The sequence below is a fragment of the Natator depressus genome, chromosome 2, assembly GCF_965152275.1.
Source record: "Natator depressus isolate rNatDep1 chromosome 2, rNatDep2.hap1, whole genome shotgun sequence".
Classification (NCBI taxonomy): Eukaryota; Metazoa; Chordata; order Testudines; family Cheloniidae; genus Natator; species Natator depressus.
The window spans coordinates 57,458,301-57,478,872 of NC_134235.1; the positions used below are offsets into that span (position 1 = coordinate 57,458,301).

At 41.1% G+C, this 20,572-nt stretch overlaps 1 protein-coding gene across 2 annotated transcripts in view; it reads left to right on the forward strand.

Annotated features, from left to right (window-relative positions):
- Positions 1 to 7,735: 7,735 nt before the first annotated feature.
- The window catches only part of NCOA2 (nuclear receptor coactivator 2), a 251,838-nt gene continuing 239,001 nt past the window's right edge, over positions 7,736 to 20,572 (forward strand). For both annotated transcript variants that reach the window (XM_074944251.1, XM_074944252.1), the window contains exon 1: positions 7,736 to 7,875. The gene's annotated coding sequence lies outside the window, so the exon portion shown is untranslated. The remainder of the gene's footprint in view (positions 7,876 to 20,572) is intronic.

The following is a 20,572-nucleotide window of genomic DNA, read 5'->3' on the forward strand; positions in this document are numbered from 1 at the left end:
ACACTTCAAGGGCAATACATAGCCACCTTTCATGAGAAAAGCCTCTCAATATCCTTTCTAGGCAGCATCATTCATTTGCTTGTATGTTGTATCACCATTCTCTTCCTTTCATCTCTTTTTGTCATTGGATTTTAAACCTTTCACGGAGGGGACTGTTTCTTTTCTACATTTTTACTGTGCCCAACAGAATGGTGCCCCAGTCAGGATTAGGGCCTCTGGATGCTACCATAATGTATTTGTCATTACTGATACTACTATTGTTGTTGCCCCCTTTTGACCTGAGCAGCTAGTCAAATTTTGAGGTGCTCGGAATGTTCCAGTTGGGAGTAGAAATTGATGACGGAGTCTGGTATTGTCTTTGATGCAATCTTGCTTATTTACAAGGAAAGTACAAAGTTCTGCTTCTCTGAATTCAAGAGGATCCAAGAATAAAAGGAGCAGTTTCCTTGCTTACAGTCCCAAGCCTCTTTAACCAAAAGCTCTCTAGCTTTTCACAGGGTCAGACTGAGACTACTTGCCTCTCCCTTTTGCTCTGTTCTCAGTTTGTTTGTGTGTTCTCTCTCTCTCTCTCACACACACACACACCCCACCCCCCCGCCCTTGTCACAATACCCACTGGAACTCCCCACTCAGATAGTGCTAGTTTTTGGGCAGACTCTGTTAGGCCTTGTTTTAAGTGGTTTAACGTTATTATTAGATCTAAAAGTTTATTTCAATACTGTTGTTTGTGAAGTGTTGGTGATTTGCTTGTGGAACAAGCTTCATTCTTTTCTCCTGAAGAGATTCCAGAGAGTAGATCTGGGTAACTGCTTTTCTGTCAGCAGGGTGTTCTTATGTGGGGTTCCACATCATCAGCCCTTGTGTTGTGTCTTTGGGAGGATCAGTTAAGAGGAACTGGTCAAATTGTTTTCATGTGCTAATGACCCTCACTGCTGCCCATTTCATCTGATCAACAGGGCTCAAGTGAACATCTTTCTTAATACATGGAAGCAGTCTGAACATGACTTTGGCTGATCTTGAAGTGACAATGGCAATATGCTCTATATGCCTTTCATCATCTTGGAAAATTAAGCAAGTATGGAAGGCAGCAACCTGATTAAGCCATGTGCACGTGACATCAGTGCTCTGAAATCTGCATGTGTTGCTTGTAGTTTTTTGCATGGAGTTCAAGTTGTTGGTTTTGACATATGAAGCCCTAAGTTGCTTGAGCTATCTACCTAAAATCTCTTTCTTCACCATACCATACTGCCATAGCTGATCTGTGGAGGGTTCAAAGAGGGATTGGACATATATGTGGATAACAAGAATATCCAGCATTGTAACAGTTATGGTAAACAGAAATTTGGAAGAGATAAAAATGCTTCAGAGTTTAAACCAATCTCCAAATCTTACGAATTAGGCTGAGACCTTCATGAGGGGAAAATTACCCCACATCTGCCTTCCGTGGAGTTCTTGCACGTTCTTCAGAGGCATCTAGTGACGGGCACTGTTGCAGACAGAATATTGGACTAGATGAACCACAGATATGATACAGTATGGCAATTCCTATGTTCTTGTCTTCTGAATCTGTAAAACATTGACCTACTACTTATTGAGTGAACTATAATTATACTGGAATTATATATTACTTCTATCATGCACCAATGTTAGGAGAAAATTCAAAAAATATTCTACAATAGATATGTAATCAGAGAATCAGTCTGGTACTAGTTGCTGAAACATGGCATGCACGTTATGAGAAGAGCAGCAATTAATGAAAAATTCCAGATCTTAATAATGGCAGAACTTTGTGTGGTGCCCTTTATAATTAAGTGGTAATATCATTGTCCCTTTGTTTTACAAGGCAATAATGCAATTCCCAAGTGGACGAACTGTGAAGCCAAAGGCTAATATGTTTATCACAATGGGAAAAATAGAGGGCAATGAAGACATTTAATATTGTATTACGTCTGCAAAGAGACATACATACCAATGTTGTTATATTATGAAGGAGCTGGTCATGACTCCATAGTTAAAGGTGGGTCTGAACTTCCATTCAAAGTCTTATTTCCCCCCCCCTTAGGCTTCTGACAGGAGTAATTACTGCTTGCAAATTGGGATGCTTGAAGTAGGGTATGAGAATTTTTTTTCTGAGATTTTGGGAAGTACAGGGTTAAAGATGTTCTTAAATTACTTGTTTTAGATTTTTCCCAGTGTCTCAGGATTTTCAGTTCACATATTCTCAGAAGTGGTAGGTTTTCAGAACTCCTAATATCAGCGCCCAGATGGCTCTTTACAAACTTAGTACTGGATGTTTATTATACATGGAGCAGCATTTTCCAAGATAAAGCTATTTACTAATCTTTGTCCTTAGGGACTGGGTCGATAGGATCTGATCCAAAGCTCCTTAAAATCAATGGAAATCTTTCCTTTGACTTTAACAAGCTTTGGATCAGACCCAGACAGAATGGAAATGGATAAGGTGCTAGACAAACTACTTTCATCCTGTGAAGTGTCCTGCCAGTTTGCTACTATTCTCTGATTCTGGAAGAGTGCAGAAGTCCTCCAGGATCAACAAATGAGAGTATACAGGAAATGTGAGCAGAAAAGAACTTGGAGAGTGGACGAGGCACCCACAGCAAGAGATGGACATAGAATCATTCTCCAGCTTCTCATGTCATCCTACTGCCCCCTGGCCCACCCCTAAGGAATAAAGACTTCCTGTTCTCCTACAGAGAATTAAGAGGTTCTTCAGCTCCAACAGCCACCTGATGAGCCATAATAAGTTAGGTCTGACTGCCTCAACAAACTAGCTTTCAAATGGCTGAGGAGCCCAATAAGCTTCATGAGGCCGGAAAGAGAAGGAAGAAGTCTTGGGGAATGAAGAATCTGTGCCCTACTTCCCACTGTATGGGCCTGGGATCATAAACATTTCTAAATGTTTTTAAAAGTAAGGAAGTTTCCACACACAACCCTGATTATACTGGAGTTTATGGTTGAGAGCATATATCAGTAATTTAAGATTTTTTTTAGAAAAATTAACTATAAAAAAGCACATCAGGGGAGTAAGTTTAAATATAAAACACAAACAATTTGAAGTGAATGGATCTGAAATACCTTATTACACCTGCTGTGATGCCACCCTCCTATATTTCCTTCTTTGTTCCTTTCATAACTCGGGCCTATTTCTGAAAATGCTAGGGGTTTGTAGAGTCAAGCTTCTATGCTGTATAATGTTGTTTGTGGATCAATAACTTTTTCTAAAGAAACTAAGTTGCCAAATGATGTCTGTGAATATAAGTTTGGAAAAATGACCAAATCACTGCTATTTGTCCATCTTAGCATCATCTTTTTTCCATTATGATGTTAAGAAGCCTGTAGTATGAGGAAACAGATCTTAAATCTGGTGCATGTACTGTACTTGTACATCTTGAACAGACTTATAAATATGATTCCAGTTGTAAGTGTATGCTTTGACACAACACTAACCTTTGCTTTTTATATAAAGTGCTAAAACTTCATTAGCCAGTAAATTTGTGTATATAGATACAGATTTACTGATAAGTGGTGGCACAAGAAATCTATATGAAGAATATACAATGATGGCTTTTAGTGTGAAATCTGTTTAATTACAATTTATAAAGTACATCTTTATCTGTACCTAGTGTATGGCTCTGCAGACTAGACTTTGCACAACCATTGACTTAGGAGTAAAACATTCACGTGTTTGATCTCTGAGATGAAGCTGTTTGTTATTGCTGGATAAAGTTGTCTACGAATTAGTTTTTGAGGGTATCACAACAGGAGCAAAACTAAGGTGGGGTTTTGGGCTTGTTAACTGTGCATCCCTGCGCTTTCAAATATTAAAATTGCACTTAAAAGAAATTCAAACTATGGCTTTATTTTCTGATGCTTTTTATTATATGTTTGTAAGGTTTTCCATCCTTTAAATTACTGTTATGCTCTCTTAAAAAATTAAGCTGGAGTTAAAGTTATCTGAAAATAAATATTATAAATACATATTTATGTAATACAACATTCATAGAAAGTTAAAAAAATATTTTGTGTTTGGAGTGTGAGCGTGTTGATGCTGGTGGTAAATTTCAGAAAGTGATACACAAGTCATTTTATTGTATCCATATTGGGAGTTAGTTATATTGACATATCATTTTGCTCCTAAATCACTTAAGCATTTCTGAAAATCCCACTCTAAAGGTTTATGGAAGATTTTTCCAGTTATACTGGTATAATTGTATATAATAATTATATCAGTAAAGTTAAATTACTCCCCCAGGTGGACACTGTTATTCCAGAATTAGAGTGGCTTTTTTGACTTAGGCTGTCTTACTCAGCAAGCTTACAGCGACACAGCTGTACCAACACAGCTGCACTGCTGTAAGATCACTCATGTAGCTGCTCTATGCTGATGGGAGAGAGCTCTCCTATCGACATAATAAAACCATCTCAACCAGTGGTGGTAACTATGTTGGCGGGAGAAGTGCTGTGCACACTATCACTTATGCCAGTGAAACGTACGTCGCTCAGGGGTGTAGTGTTTTTTTTTTTTCCATAGCCCTGAGCAACATAAGTTTTGCCAACATAAGCAGTAGTGTAGACATGGCCTTTGCTTAAACTGCTTCCAAAGTGGCATAAGCTAAACTAGAAAAAGACACTCCTATACCAGAATAAGAGTATCCACATGGGGAGTTATACCAATAAAACAATAATATTTTAAATTCACACCACTGAATGAGACTGTGGAAAAAATAGTATGCAATCAAATAATTAAAAATTATATCAATTTATATGCATGAGGGCCATGGTATTTCCTAATTTTGAGCCCTCAACTTTGCAACCTTAATGTTTTTAATGCAGTTTTAAAAATATAATTTCCTAGCTTTCTAAAACAGTAAACTGAATAAAAATGCCATATCATGTGGAATCATAATGATTCCCACATGGCTTATGAACAGGATTAGAACTGCCTGCTCCACAGCACAGACCTCTGCCACTGGAGCTAATATAGTAACTAGTAGCAGTAGTAGACTGCCATCCTTTAAGTGGGTGAGCCACTAGAGGGAGATAAGAAACATTTTGCCAGTGGGTTTCACAGCTAATTGAAAATGAGGGCCAGGGATAACGAGACACTGGAATCCCTGGCTCTCTTCCAGGTTCTGAGGTGGAGTGTATCTTAGTGGTTACAGACTCTTCTCCTCTGTCTGCCTCCAAACCTAACTTTTTTGGCCCTGGCCCTGGCCTGGCCAACCTGTTCTCATCCTAGTCACCTCCCTCAAACTTTAACCTTCCCTGTTTCCTTTCCACTCTGACTTTTGTTCCGGTCTTCCTCTTCCTCACTTCCCTGCCAGGCAGGCTTCTCTGGCTACCAACAAGGGGAAACATGGAAAGCACAGGAGTGTTTCCCTGCTGTCAGTTTTCTGTGAGTGGCCTGACTGATGGGAGGAGCAATTGTAAGAAGTATCCTGTTCCCTTCTTGCAGCCCTGGGATGGAGTGGGCTCAGTTGCTCTGTGAGGACGGCAAACAGGAGTCCGGTCAAATACCGGAGCCAAGAAAGGGTGGAACGTACTCAGTGCTGGTGTAAGCTGTGGAGAATTTAGCTGCCAAACTTTAACAAGTCTTTAATGAACATATGCAAACAGAGGCTCCTAACTTGTTCAAACACTGGTAAATTTTTGCAAGGATGACAAAAGGTGACACTAGTGTCTCTGTCCCCCCCAGCTGCAGAATATGGAGGCACTAGAGCTTCTCAATGAAAGTGTTGTAAGATTTTTTAAAACATGGACAAAACAACATAGCTTTCCTTAATCTTGTTCTGAGAAATGGCTGAACCATTTTTGCTGAAACTTAAAAATTCAGTCTTCAGCAAACAAACAGCATAGGGAGTTTCAACTAAGACAGTTAATATTCAGCAATGTCATAAGGGACTGAAAATGGAGTATTATACAGGAAAGTGTTGGGCAAACTTAATGATAGGCTTTTGGTACCCGTATTACCTACAATAATATCCTTTGGGGTCTAGCAGAAAATTATAGCACCATGGCACTGGAGCAGAATAACCACCTTTGAAATGCCAAAAGCCGCAATCCCCCCACCACACACAAAGGCAAGCCCACCGCAACCCCAACCACAAGGCAACTCCGCCACTTTCCTCCTCCCAACAGCCACTTATATATAATATGAGAAATAACACATATAGATAAGTTTCAGAGTAGCAGCCGCGTTAGTCTGTATTCGCAAAAAGAAAAGGAGTACTTGTGGCACCTTAGAGACTAACCAATTTATTTGAGCATAAGCTTTCGTGAGCTACAGCTCACTTCATCGGATGCTCAAATAAATTGGTTAGTCTCTAAGGTGCCACAAGTACTCCTTTTCTTTTTACATATAGATAAGATTGATAACATCATTTTATTACTTAAACTCTGGAAGTAGGAACACTGCAGCATCTTTAGCTGGACATATAAACTTTTAACATTCGATATCACAGTGTATTGTGATGATCATGCAAAATTTTAGACCCATGTAAAAAAAAAAAAAAAAAACCCAGCAAATTATTTTTCTGGCAACTGGCAAATCCATAAAAAAAAACAGCCAGGCCTGTCAAATACCAGCCAAGTGATAACCATACATTGGAGTATTATACATGAAAGTATTGGGCAAACTTAATGTTAACCAAACTTAAGCATTTGGTACCTATCACCTACAGTAATACCCTTTTCAGAGTAGCAGCAGTGTTAGTCTGTATCCGCAAAAAGAAAAGGAGTACTTTTGGCACCTTAGAGACTAACAAATTTATTTGAGCATAAGCTTTCGTGAGCTAGAGCTCACTTTGTTGGATGTATGATGCATTCATCCGATGAAGTGAGCTGTAGCTCACGAAAGCTTATGCTCAAATAAATTTGTTAGTCTCTAAGGTGCCACAAGTACTCCTTTTTTAGTAATACTCTTGGGCCGGGGGGTCTAGCAGAAAAATATAGTGCCATGGTATTTATCTAAGAATATGAGGAAAAGTAGAGTGGGTACAAATGGAATAGTTTGATGTTTCTAATCTGCATAAAGTTGCTTTTTAAAAAAAGGTGGACAATCGTGTGTGCTGGATCTAGCACGGACTGGCTGCGTGCTCCCCACTACACTACATGCCACATTTTCACAAAGCTGCGACATTTGCTTTTCCAGATCCAGCAAAGGGTGCCTGTGTTTTCAGAAACTCGCCTTTCCACGTTGTGAATCTCATGGAGCTCGCTTAGGACACTATTTCCAACCCCCACCCCCGCCCGGCGCACTTTGTTTTTGTGTGGTGGGGAGATAGGAGCGAGGGCTGCTCCCTCCTTGTGGTGAACACGGCGGCCTTACAAACCAGCGCAGAGCCGCTCTCTCAAGTCTCAGCGACTGGGGAAGACGACTCCCTGGAGGACGGCTGGCAAAGGGCCACATTCGCAGCCCCACGCCCGGCGGCTGAGGGGTTTCTTCGTGGGCTGCGTAGGTTTCAATGGGCCGTTTCCCCCACCCCACCTAAGCGCGCTGGGCAACCCCCGGGTCGCGCTCTCCCTTCCAGAGCAGGGCCAGAGGCAGCCCGGGGTGTTTCATGGAAAGCATCAGCGCGGGGAGGAAGTTTCCTCCTCGCTGGCGGCCAGGGAGCTTCGGCGAGCAGCGCCGCTGTGCCGGGGGAAGGAGGGAGGGACTGCGCCTCGCGGCGGCGCTCCCGGCCCCTCCTCCTCTCCGGATAGCGGGGGGAGTTGTGGGAGGGTCTGTCTCCATTGAAATAAACAAGCAGCCAGTTATTAAAACGGGAACATGGCGGCCGCAGCCACAGCTTTATCTTGCAAAGCGAAGGTCAGCGCCTGCGGCAGCCCCGGCAGCCGGAGACATGACTGACCCCGGTAAACACTCCCGCATGCCGCCCCCTCGGCCGGGCTGGGGCTGCCCGCGGGGGGCTGCCCGCTGCTGCCTCCCAGCCGGGTTGTGTAAGCTCGGGGACCCGCCGTGGCTCGGGCAATGGTGGCGGGGGAGCCACAGAAAGGCAGCTGATGGCAGGGGGAGGGGGCGGCTGCTCCCCCTCCGCAGCGAAGGGAGAGGAGTTGGGGGGCTGCGGGTGTCGCAGCGGGGTTAGCTCCGCTTCCAGCCAGCGGGGTGCAGTGAGGATTGGTCAAGCAGGGGAGCGGTTTGCACCCTCAGTGGCAATGGGGGCGATTACTCCCCCTTTGCTGAGGATGCGGGGTGCAGTGGGGGCCTTGTGAGGAGGGGGCTTGTCCCCTTTCCTGGCTGAGCTGGAGCGGGCGGCGGCGGCTGTTTCCGGGGCGGCAGAGGGGTACTAGGACGGGACTGTTCGCCCCCCGGGACGATGGGCTGCCTTGGGGAATGCGGGGGACAAGGGACCGTTCCCCTCTGCCCGCTGGGGTCGGTGTGTATGTGAGCGGCAGGGAAACGGGGCTGGGGCGGCTGCGCTCCCCCCTCGCCCCCCAGTCCCAGCGCTCCGCGCCCGGCCACGGGCAACTTCACTTCTCTTTAACTTTCTGCGCGGGGGCGTGGGCGCGTGAAGCCGGGCAGCCCCTCCCCGCGGCCGGGCCCCTGCCCTGCGGCCGCCTACGCCCCGGGACTCCCGGCCGCCGCAGTGCTGTGTGCGGCGCCGCCCGCGGGGAGGGGCTCGCGGGGCCGGGGCTCGGCTGGTGTCGCTTGCGGGGCGGGGCGCTCGCCGGGGGTGGGGATGGAGGGGAGGAGGCGGTGACGGCGTCAGCGGCCGAGCGGTGGGGGGGAGGGTGACACTAGAGCCGCCTCTTCCCACCGTTTCCCCGGGACCCCGGGTGCGCGCGGGGGGGCGGTGTCAGGTTACAAACAACTACCCCTCTGGATTTGCTGCGTTGCTGGTACTGAGCATGCGCATGTCAAGTAAGCATGCGCAGGAACAGCTGCTGAAGCCGCTGTCTCGACCCTGCCCCTACTGCGAGGGGCGGAGTCTATGCAGGGGGCCCAATGGAATGCAAGGGCCGGTCAGACAGCTGGAGGCAGGGGAGGGGCTGAGGGGCGAGAGCAGGGAGGTGGGGTAGGGGCTGGGGTTCAGGCGGTGGCAGAGGGGAAATCCCTGCGGTGGGGAGGGGGCAGAGGGGTAACAGTTACCACATGTGCAGTGGCTGCAAAAGAAAGAGTTTCAGAGTAACAGCGGTGTTAGTCTGTATTCGCAAAAAGAAAAGGAGTACTTGTGGCACCTTAGAGACTAACCAATTTATTTGAGCATAAGCTTTCGTGAGCTACAGCTCACTTCATCGGCTGCATACTGTGGAAACTGCAGAAGACATTATATACACACAGAGACCATGAAACAATACCTCCTCCAACCCCACTCTCCTGCTGGTAATAGCTTATCTAAAGTGATCATCAAGTTGGGCCATTTCCAGCACAAATCCAGGTTTTCTCACCCTCCGTCCCCCCCCACACAAACTCACTCTCCTGCTGAGGGCTGCCGGCTGCTGAAAGAAAGAAAGAGTGTTGGGGAGGGGAGGCATTTTCCCTTTAGAGGAGGGGACGTCTTAGCTCCCGCTGCCCAGGGTTGTGCTCCTAAAGGCACATTGTGTCCAGTGCCCCCACAGGGCAGCACTTCCCTATATGATATGCTGTATTGAGCTGCTAAAAGAGACTTGATTCAGTGAAATATTTTACATTGACCTGTCTCCACCCATTTACAAATTATAATTGTCACAGATGTTTTTAGTGTTTAAAGGAATCGTTTATCAGTTTATATGGCTGAATAAAGCCGCATATCAGTTCACAGACTTGTTTTATCTGCTGTTTTGATTGCCTGAATGCCACTGGCTTTTCCTTGCAAGCCACTATGAATAGAGTTTCACTCCTTGAAGTTTTTTACTTGTTAAAATGTTATTTTTATTTCTCTTTGTATTTCCTCATTTATGTTCTTTAACATTGTGCTATTTAATTGATTTTTTTAATAACTAATCATTTAAAGTATTAATAGTTGCTATTAGCTTCAGCAATCACATGTCAGTGTTTCTATTATAGCACTTCCTGTCTGTACTGTGACATTCCTTCTTAGTTCTAAATTTTTTGGGTTTTTTTTAATACACAAGTTTATTCTTTGGATCATGTGACATCAGTGCTGACTGATTTCCTGTGTTGATGTCAAAACTTCTTCAGTTTCCTTTAATCTAACCATGGGGATTGCCTTTATCAACGTTGTTTAGCTTATCTGTCCAGCACTCTTGTCCTCTTTCATGAATCACCATTTTTGTGTAGAACTTGGTTCCCAGATAGTCGCTGCAGGCCAGATTTTAATAGATTGGAAGCAGCTAGATGCTTTTGAAAATTCCACTCGTTACCTAAATATTGGGCTGTTGATTAATCGCAGTTAAATCATGTGATTAACTCAAAAATTGATCACGATTAATAGCAGTTTTAATCATGCTGTTAACCAATACAATACCAATTGAAATTTATTAAAAATTTTGGATGTTTTTCTACATTTTCATATATATTGATTTCAATTACAGAATACAAAGTGTATATTATTTTTGATTACTAATATTTGCACTGTAAAAATGATAAAATAAATAGTATTTTTTAAATTCACCTCATTACAGGTAATGTAGTGCAGTCCATTTGTCCTGAAAGTGCAACTTACAAATATAGATTTTTGTTATTGTTACATAGCGGCACTCTTAAAAACAAACAAACAAAAAAAAACCCCAATGTAAATCTTCAGAGACTACGGATCCACTCAGTCCTACTTCTTGTTCAGCCAATCACCAATACAAACAAGTTTGTTTACATTTACAGGAGATAATGCTGCCCTTTTCTTATTTACAATGTCACCAGAAAGTAAGAACAGGCATTTGCATGGCACTTGTATAGCTGGCATTGCAAGGTATTTACGTGCCAGATATTCTAAACATTTGGATGCCCCTTTGTGCTTCGGCCAGCATTCCAAAGGACATGCTTCCATGCTGATGACGCTTGTTTAATAATAAAAAAAAAAAAAAAAAAAAGAATGTGTTAACTAAATTTGTGACAGAACTCCTTGGAAGAGAATTGTATGTCCCCTGATCTGTTTTACCGGCATTCTTCCGAATATTTCATGTTATAGCAGTCTCAGATGATGACCCAGCACAAGTTGTTCATTTTAAGAACGCTTGCACTGCAGATTTGACAAAACGCAAAAGAAGTACCAATGTGAGATATCTAAAGATAGCTACAGCACTCGACGCAAGGTTTAAGAATTTGAAGTGCCTTCCAAAATCTGAGAGAGACAAGGTGTGCAGCATGCTTTCAGAAGTCTTAAAAGAGCAACGCTCCGATGCGAAAACTACAGAACCCAAACCACCCAAAAGGGAAAATCAGTCTTGTGCTGGTGGCATCTGACGCAGATAATGAAAATGAACATGCGTTGGTCTTCACTGCTTTGGGTTGTTATCGAGCAGAACCCATCATCAACATGGACACGTGTCCCCTGGAATGGTGGTTGAAGCATGAAGGGACATATAAATCTTTAGTACATCTGGCACGTAAATATCTTGCGACACCGGCTACAACAGTGCCATGAGAACGCCTGTTCTCACTCTCAGGTTACATTGTAAACAGAAGCGGGCAGCATTATCTCCTGCAAATGTAAACAAACTTGTTTGTCCGAGTGCTTGGCTGAAGATGAAGTAGGACTGAGTGGACTTGCAGCCTCTCTAAAATTTTACATTTTTATTTTTGAATGCAGTTTTTGTACATAATTCTACATTCGTAAGTTCAACTTTCATGATAAAGAGATTGCACTATAGTACTAGTGTTAGGTGAATTGAAAAATACTATTTTGTGTTTTTACAGTGCAAACACTTGTAATCAAAAATAAATATAAAGTGAGCACTGTAAACATTGTATTCTGTGTTGTAATTGAAATCAATATATTTGAAAATGTAGAAAACATCCAAAAATATTGAAATAAATGGTATTCTAGTATTGTTTAACAGTGCGATTAATTGCAATTAATTTTTTAATTGCTTGACAGCCCTACTAAATACCTTTTAAAAATCTGGCATTTGTTGCTTTTTGGAGAAACTAAAGTGCCTTGTCTCCACTATGTTTTTAGAGGGGGATAGCTAATGCATGGTAGTTAACGGATGGCAAAACCACAGATTTTCTTAACACTAAGTACACAGACGGTAGTGCTGACTCAAATGTTCAATTATCCATTATTATTCATAGCTTGAAAACTCAGCCACACAATCAGTATCAAACACTGCTCCTTTGCCATCAGATGTATTAGTGTCTGAATGTCTGGAAAATCAGTTAAAGCATTTTAAACTAAAGGAATTTAGAGGCTTCCCTCCCTCAATTTCCTTTATTACCTTTGGCCTGACAAAATTTCAATAAATGGTTTAAGGTTCAATTTTTGGATGATCTTGCTCCTTCTTTTTGTCCTGCACTGGTCAGGACATCTTTCATGAGCATGAGATTGAAGACCTGGTAGTGTCATGCTAGATCCTGCCATGCACACAGAGTATTGGCCTAGCTGTACGTTGATCCTCACTATGAGTAATGCATACAAAATCCCATTAGAATTAACCAATTGAGCCATATATTTGGTGCTATAACTGTAAAGATTCTTCTTTGATCTCAGCCTCTGCCTGCTTGCTAACCACACATGTTATAAACCTTATCTTGTACTACTCATGTGCTCCCAGGAAAATTTAACTTATAAACACAGCATTTGTTGTGTTTACATCTTTTTTGCATTATGGTGGTAGTATTAATCAGTCCATTATTGTGATACCCACAAAGGTGTGCCAGAATATGATAAGCTGTGACAGAAGTGTTTTCAGGTCACTTGGAACATTGTGGTGATGTGTCTCAGCACACTTGTATTGTGCAGGGCTGATCACCTGACCCAGAAACATCCATAAATAGGGAGTGGTGGTTACTAGACATGCTCTGTATTTGTGAAGCTGTATAGGATGTTTTCATTGTAGGAAAGCTGCTTGGCAGGTCACTCCCTGTTTACTCACCTTATAGCTGAGGTAATCAGATCTCAAGAGGGGGAAATGTTATAAATATATCTGCTGATGACAGCCCTGTGACATCAGTGACTGATCAATGCAAGAGAATGCACATGCACACTGTGAGGGATGGTTTTGCTGACAACACGGGGAAATATTTTGAAAAGGAGGAGGATGCTGACATTCTTATGAACATTTGAAGAAGCTGGACATGTGTGTTTGTATATTATGGCCAATTATAGGATCATAGAATGATAGAAATGTAAGGCTGGAAAAGGCCTTGAGAAATCATCAAATCCAGCCCCTTGTGCTGTGGCAGTAGGAAGTAAACCTAGAGCATCCCTGACTGGTGGTTTTCCAACCTGTTAAAAACCTCCAATGATGGAGATGCCACAATCTCCCTTGGAAGCCTATTCCAGTTTTTAACTACCCTTATCATTAGTTTTTTCCTAATATCTAACCTAAATCTCCCTTGCTGCAGATTAAGCTCATTATTTTTTGGCTGATCTTCAGCGGACATGGAGGACAATTGCTCGCAGTCTTCTTTATAAAAGCCCTTAACATTTTTGAAAACTGTCTTTTCTCAAGACTAAACATACCCAGTTTTTAACCTTTCCTCATAGATCAGGTTTTTTAAAATCTTTTATCATTTTTGTTGCTCTTCTTTGGACTCTGTCCAATTTGTCCACAAGTGTCTAAAGTGTGGTGTCCAGAATTAGACAAGTACTCCAGATGAGGCCTCACCAGTGCAGAGTAGAGCTGGACAATTACTTCCCGTGCCTTACCTATAACACTCCTGTTAATATGCCTGAGAATATGAGCCTTTTTGACAGCTGCATCATATTGTTGAACTTTCATTCAGTCTGTGATCCACCAAGATGCATTTCAGCAGTACTCCCACCTAGCCAGTTATTCCCCATTTTATAGTTGCGTGTTTGATTTTTCCTTCCTAAGTGTAGTACTTTGCACTTGTCTTTATCAAATTTCATCTTGTTGATTTCAGACTAATTCTCCAGTTTGTCAAGGTCATTTGAATTCCAATCCTGTTCTCCAGAGTGGTTTAGGCACTTAACTCGGGATTTGTGAATTGCAATGGTGTTCATGTGATTTTCGTGGTGCCTAAAAACTAGGTGTTGTGTTACTGAGTGTTCAATTCTTAATTCCATTTGTGAATCTAGCACTTAGGCCTTTTCCTCAATGCTAAAAAAGGTGATTTTGTTTAACAAGGGGTAACTAAGGTCTGGATATGGGGGTATTCTGAGGGAAAAGCTGAGTAAGGAGAAAGCACTCAATTTTAGCAGTGAGAAAAAGGCCTGAGAAAATGTCTTTGGAAGACAATCAGAGAGCAATATACTCATATGTTTGTGCCAAAGCAGCAAAGTGCAAATTTTGTTTTGAAAACTTGATCAATATGTGTAACAGTGATGGTAGGGGAGAGTCTGTATAAGGAAGAATGGTAAATTTTCTGCCTTGTAACTTTTGTTAAAAAGGTATTCATAAGTATTTCGAATACTTTTTTACAATGCTTTACACTAGTTTCAGTGTTTTGTATACATTACATTTTTCATTACTGTAGGCCATGCAGTTTCTAATCTATAATGGAAAAAGATTAATAAAGAAAAAGCTATATTTTTCTTTAGGGTTTTACATTCAGTAGCCCTGCAATTTAACTCTGTAAAATCCCTTGCAAATGACAAAAATACCTTTATTTATGTCCAAATTTAAAATAGAAATTTTAAAATGGTAGTAAATTGTGACTCAGTTGCCCTGAAACATCACAGTTTGCTAGCCCCGGAACAGAGAATGAGGAAAGGCAGAGGCAGCAAATTGTGGCAGGGCAACAAAAAGAAGACCTAATTTAGTAATTGCTACAGGTAACGAATTGTGATGGTAGCCGTTGGTAGCATTACACCCTGTGTTGTGTTCCACTGTCCCTGTCTCTGGCCCCTGTGTGGGGGGGGGGGGAGGGGGAGGAGTTACCTCCCCCATGTTCATTCAGCCACCTGAGCCCCAATGTATGCGGAAGGATCTGGTAGGGGGTTCGTATCTAGTTCCTTCCCCCCCCTGCATGGAGGACCCAGGTGTATGTGTTTTAAACTGTACTCCATCCATTCCCTAGGGGACCCTGCGAGCTAATGTAGAGCCCCCTTGTACCTCTGCTTTCCAGAGATTCCTGTGTGAGGCGTAATTGGAGCCTGGTCTCTGTGCCCAACTACTCATGGGCCTGAATATTTCTCCCTAGCATAGAAACCACATGCTCCTCTTTACAGAGAAGGGTAGGTGTATTTATAAGTTCAGCTCTCTCTTACTATAGGCAAGAAGCCTGCTTAAGGTTATTGGAGTCTTAGAAATTGTTTGTTTAAAAATCAACAAGATTGCTAGCAACCACCAAGTATTAATGACATCAGACACTCAGCACATGTTAATATATTTACCTTTATCCAAAGTATGTATACAGATAAACACCCCTCTATGTACATGCAATTCCACTATTAAAAAGTTCTGCTTGCTTGAATACTTTATTCACCCATCCAAAAAAAAAAAAGGGTATCGTTGTCTTTTAGATTTTTTGTCTTTTCTTTCTGGTAAGGGGCAGGCAAGTAGATTTTTATTCTGGGCTAGCAAAATGTCATGACATTCTGAAGTTTGGCTCTAGCTACACAAATATGTCGAGAGCTATAGCAATACAGTATTGCCCAAGTAGAGAAACAGTCAGAGATTTTCCTCATCTGGGGGTAGTCTGCCCAAATGAAGGAACTGTTTTTACCTGAAAGCCGTTTTGTTTTTGTTTTTTTGTTACTACTGTCTCTGGAGACTGTCATCATTTGTTTTATCTTTGGATTTTTATCTGCTCAACTCCTTATATAAAATCAACTCTAGCAGCTGATTTCCTGGTTGTCTCCCACTTGATGGCAGAGGTGGGAAACATATTGAGAGGCAATCCCAACAGTTTTGAAGGATTGCTGGCCTGCTATATTGGTCAACTTTTTTTGAAGTGTCCATGTTTGATATCATTGATGTCAGAGCTGGCACTAGGCATAAGCAGACTAAGCAATTGCTTAGGGCCCCAAGTAGCTCCACGGGGCCCCTGTTGGTTTTTTTTTTTGTTTTTTTTTTAGTATGTGTTGTGCGGGGGTAAGGGGAAATATTACTGCTTAGGGGCCTCTGTGGGCTAGCACCAGCTCTGGATAATGTCAGATTGAGCTAGGGTTGCCAATTCTGATTGGACATATTCCTGGAGGTTTCATCACATGACATAATATTTAATTGAATATTTATCTTTAATTCCTGGAGATTCCAGGACAATCATGGAGGATTGGCAACCCTAGATCGAGCCTATTATCCTCAAGGATGTTCTGTTGTCTACTTATGTGCACACAGCTGCGTAGATATTCATGACCAATGTGAATGGCAAGCAGTCGGTCACTTGACCAAAATTAGATTGTGCTATTGCCCTACTTCAACAGCTTTTGGCTGATGGACTACAGTGAAGGTGTCACACATGGGGAGTGCATATGTATATAATACAATGTGCTGACACCCTTCCCCACTCCCATTCCTGGGGAGTGGATCATAGGGGTTAATTCCACATTATACCTACGTTAGTGGGTGAGCAGAGAGAAGAGGAAACTTGGCCAAAGATACTGTGGCAAATTACTGTTTATGAAGAGTGCCATGGTATCTTTAATGTCCATGCAACCAATCTTGGTGATGTAAGGTCTCATTCACAAGCCTTTATAAAAGGAGTCAAACCACAGAAATGTTTAGAACAGAACTTTTTTTTTTTAACAAAATAAGTATCTTCTCTCCAATCTCATAAATCTTTAAATAAGTGAGTTATTTATTAATGTGGGGTGAAACATGGCCTAATCATCTTGTGGATTATACTATTTATTATTGTGGTTGCTTGTTCACTTCAAGTAAAAACCTTGAGGAACCCTTAACTTCCTATTTTCTGAAGCTTTAGGTTAGACTTTGCCTTTATTTTACAAAGAAAGGAATCTGTATAGTCCTAATGTTGCATGACTGCCTTTGCACTCCGTGAAGGCCCTTTTGTAAAAAGGCAGTTTGTAAATCCCTTTGGGTTCGTTAGTATACTGTGCTGCCGTCTTCGGTGCCTGAAACTCAGGTATTTGAGGAAGGAGTGGTTGGTATTTTTTTTTTTTTTATAAGCATGATGCTGTTGGATAAGATAATGTAGTTGGAAGCTGAAGCTGTTAAACACAGAGCCATGATATATAAGGAGAAAATGGTCAAAGATCATTTGCACACAGAAAAGTGTGGTCACTAGGATTTGTCCAGATCTAATGTAGCATATTAATTACCCTAATGCTATAGACTCAAAAGGGAGTTAAAGAATAGTGTTTGTTTTTATCACTATTTGTGATGCAGAGTGTGCTTTATAAAACAGGCTGTGAAGTTCTATGGACAAAGGTAGATTTAAACTGTGTAAAGTCTTGATATTTACAACTTTTCCCCTAACTTTAAAATAAAAGGGAAGAGGCTCTGCTCCATCTGCAGCGAGCACAAGTTACTCTGCAGGAATAACAGTCATTTAGAAAGACAGCTGCTACTACAATGCCCATTGTCTTCTGCTCTTTTCCTTTGTTGATGATGTCACTGGTATATTGACAGAAGCTGTGGTACTGCGCTAAACTGGAGCTCATGCAAGAATCCTAGACGAGAATCCCTGAGACTACAGGGGTTGCTCAAATGTGAGGTGTGAGGAAACTCTGTTCATTTTTTTTTTTTAAATCAGTGTTTGCTAAATCGAAATAAAAAACAAATTCTCTTTGTTCTCTGAGGAAAAGATTGTGCATTGAATAATGAAAAGGGTGGTTGGATCAAACTCGTGTTTGTCATGTTCTTTTTATACTTAATGCTTTTACTGTCATTGGCTTCTCAAACAATAAAATAAAAATACAATCCAGTCTCAATGTAGTATTTGCAAAATTGCATTTCTCTCTTCACTACGCTATTTTCAATACTCCTGATCAGACATGCCAAACCCACGAAAAAAATGCAGATATTGGGCTTGTTTTTGGCTTAACTGGCTTTTGAGTTGCTTGTTGGGTAGTTTTTGGCTTGTTTCTTATTTGGCTTGTTGCTTGTTGCTTCTTTTTTTTGATCGGCTCCTGGCAAGCGGGGGTGGGGGCAAGCAGGGGCAAAAAGGGGGAGAGAGTCAGGGGTACACCGTGCGCCTACCACAGTCCCAGACTGCAGGCCGGAGGGATCTAGTTACATAAAGTGTTGGGGTTCTTAGGGATTGGCTTGTTTTGGCCTTGTTTTGAAATGGGATTAGCTTGATTTTTGGCTTATTGTGAAAGTCGGGGTGCTTATTTACCATGTGAAAGTTGGCAGCTGTGCTCCTGATGGCAGATAGTAAGTCCCTTAATGCATGGCTAGAGGGTGGAGAGAGGGAGAAAACTCTTGAGCATATGGAGATGTCCAGAAGAAGATGTGCATCGTCAGCTGTGATTCCACTGTGTGCTTGCAGACACGATCTGAGTTTTCTCATCTTGGGAATTTCAGTCTTACAGAAGAATTCTTTGACTTTTAGATGTCAAGATAATGAAGTTTAGGGTAGCAAATAGCTTGCAGATTTAACAGTGGATAATACAATTATCAGAACACTTGCTATGCATTAAAACAGTATTTTTAGCAGATGTAAATAATATCTTAGCAAAGTGGTAAAATGGAGTACAGTTTAGATAAAAGATAATTCATATTTGTTTCATCAGTAGCTGTATTTTATTAGCTGTCTACTTGTTTCACTACAGTTAATGGTTTGTCAGCACTATTTCCATTACACAAACACCACCCTATATTTAATGATTCAGTAGCTTAGCTGTTTACAGTCACATGAGGCAGAAATATGACATGTAAAATGACATCCTATATAGTTTGATAAATTTGGGGTGCAGGATTAAAAAAAATGCAGGTTTTTAGCTGTTGTGTCCATTTTCAGGCAGTCTTGGGCAGTTTTTGCAAGGTCAAAAATAATTAATTGGAGAAACTTAATCCTTTATGGACCAAGGGCTGGATCCCTGCAAATACTTATTATGCAATGTTACTCCCACGAGTATTCTCACTGAAGTCATTTTGTTGGTGGTTATATTATTATTATTTATTATGAGATAGTAGAGAGTTTGAAAAATAGCTATTGAATATGCACTGATTCTAGCTTGTATAATTTTTGTTCACGGCTATGACTTTTTTTTCAGTTTATTTTTTAATATACTATAGGCCATTAGAATTAGGACTTACTCTAATAAATAAGAGATTTTTTTTAAGTCATTTTGGCACAAATTCCTTTGATAAATTCATTATTGTTTTTTTAAAGCTTAAAATAAATTGTTTAAAGCCACATAATATACTAACATTACGTGAGTATTTTCCTTTAGAAATAAAATGATACAACTGCATGACAGTCTTGAATTTCCTTAAATGACTTCTGTAACAAAATCTTTTATTAGTATAATCACTAGCTGATCTTACTTGTGCTTTGTTCTCATTTTGGCAATTATGAGTGACAGAAAATGTTACTATTTCTTAAGTGCACTCAGACAATTTTTATTCTGAAAAGCCTTTTTATGTGTATTTTTAGGTTAAAATATAACCTCTGCAATGCCTAATTATATTTTTTGTATATTATTAAACTTGTTCTCTGGAATAGATAATTTATATTGTGCTAAAATAATACTCCAAAACATTAAATCTATATTTATATATAAATGTAAGGGAAAGAGTTTAAAGATCATAAATCAAGGGGGAAAATCAGTATTAAAGATGCTGACTTATTCATAAGTCCTACATAGTACAGATGACATGATCCTCTATTAGGGAACTTTAGAACATAGTGTGAATTTACATATCTTATGAGCAGCAATTTATTTATTTAGCATTTGCATATTCATTGAGCCAAGCAATAGCAGTAAGACTTGGAATGCAGGCCTGATGGTATGGAAATCACGGGATTGCACATTCTTACAATATCTAGATGCATGTGGCTGGACAAAGAACAGTGTGAACCCTGAAGAAAAAAAAAAAATGTGCACCAAACTGAAAATGTAAAGGTGCTAGCACACAGAGCCTTTTCACCTTTAAGTTGCTGGATAGAATACATCCCTATGTGTTGGGGACTGAAATTTGTCATTTTGATTATTCTTTATTGAGTGTAAAACGTTGTTGCTCTTGGTGGGATTTCAAGGGGGAATATCACAGTTGGCACTCTTAGTGACTGGTTCAATGCGGAAGTCCAGGATTGAAGAATGTTTATGGAGACTGGAATAATTTCTTGCCTGTTAGGAATTAAGGCATATGTTATGATAGCTCGCACATCTGAACATACTGTATTTCTGCTGTGTGTGAATATGGGACTTAGTATTTTAGTGCGGTCAATATGGCACCTCTAATGTGCACTCTATTAATTTTAAACACTCCCACAAAAAGCAGTTTAGTGTGTCAGTTACCTATAGCCTACTAATGATATTGGAGGTACTTGCGTTTAAATCAAATGTTCTCAGAGAGAATCTTGGTCTGCGGATAAGTTTAATAACGTATTTTTCCACTAACTTTTTGTCATGGA